We start from the raw sequence: 1,449 nt of genomic DNA on the forward strand, positions 1-1,449 counted from the left end.
GTATGAGACTATTTTGCAAAATCTCTTGAATGAAAATTTGCCCCAGTGTGGAACCATTTAATTGCAAAAATTTGTTTGGATGACTCTCCATTTATTTGAACAAAGTAAGAAACTATGCTTCCTAACGGAAAATTTCATGATGAATTTCTCAAAATAATACCAAATTATAAAAGATTCATATGCTTTGGGTAACGGGTCACCATTTCTTGCTGGCTCATCTTTCAGGACCAATCAAGTGACTTATTTCTAATTTGGAGGTGGTTAAGGAAAATGAGAGGTTAGGATCTGCCTTATTCTTGTGCCCAATGGTATGTAATCCATTCAATATCACATTTTAGTGAAAGCAAATAGTTTGTCACCCCTATTTCTTAAGAAAATCTAGTCCACTACAAGCTTTTGAGGCTTGTAACATGTGGACAGAAACGATAGCTAAACATGTGGAAACAAGTTATAGTCTTAAGATCACAAATGATTGATGGATTCCTCGAAAGCATAATCCTCACTTCCAGTTGTCATGAAGGATAAGTCCACAATGGACTTTATGAGCTTACAATGTGGCTTGAAAGCGATAGTTAAAGGAATAAAATTTTCAAGGACATTGCACTGAAGATCGCATTTTTCCAAAATTGCCCCTATTTTGAATTCAAGGATCTTAGATTTTGTTTGACTTTTTATCATTACTCAACAGGGACTTCAACATCGAATCTTTTTGCATTTTTCTTTTGCATTTGTTTTTGCTTTTTCTTTTGCATTTGTTTTTTCTTTTTCTTTTCAAATGTGTCCTTGCGAATTTTCACATGAAGAGCAGTGTCAACCTCACACTTAATCAATTCAGATACATTTAAAAATTCCTTGGCATCAGTATATGAGAATCACTTGCCAATTAGAAATTTCTTGACAGAGATATTGCAAAGAATAGAAGTCAGGGCTTCCGGCTTTTATAATGGGGTCAGGTGGGGTGCTTAGTAAGGTTAAGGCTTGAAAGCGGATTTCAAAAGCGGTTTGAATGATCTGAGATCGCATTATTGCACCAACCCTATTTTAGGGTTAAATCAGAACTTGCCCCAGTTTATTCTCAATTGAGGCTCTTTTCTCTTTCATTTTGTTCTCTTTTTCGGCTTTTTGCCATTCTTTTGAACTTTTTCAAAATTTACCCCAATTTATGCTCAACCGAGGTTCTCTTTTCTCTTTTTTTCCTTTTGATTTTGTTGCTTTATCACTTTTCACCTCTTGGGACTTTTCTTTCTTTTCAACTCAAACTTGCCCCAGTGTGGGGTTTGCGATTCTCAGGGGTTGTCATACGAAGTATTTTATTCTGAAGGCTCAAAAGGGATAACTAGGGATATAATGTTCCGATGGAAAAGAAGAGGGTCTGACTTGTTTATTCTGTTCCTTACATTAACTCTGAAAGGAAACTTTCATTAATGCGAAATTTCTTGCATGTATCTG

Source organism: Coffea arabica, chromosome 3c (genome assembly GCF_036785885.1).
Source record: "Coffea arabica cultivar ET-39 chromosome 3c, Coffea Arabica ET-39 HiFi, whole genome shotgun sequence".
NCBI lineage: Eukaryota > Viridiplantae > Streptophyta > Magnoliopsida > Gentianales > Rubiaceae > Coffea > Coffea arabica.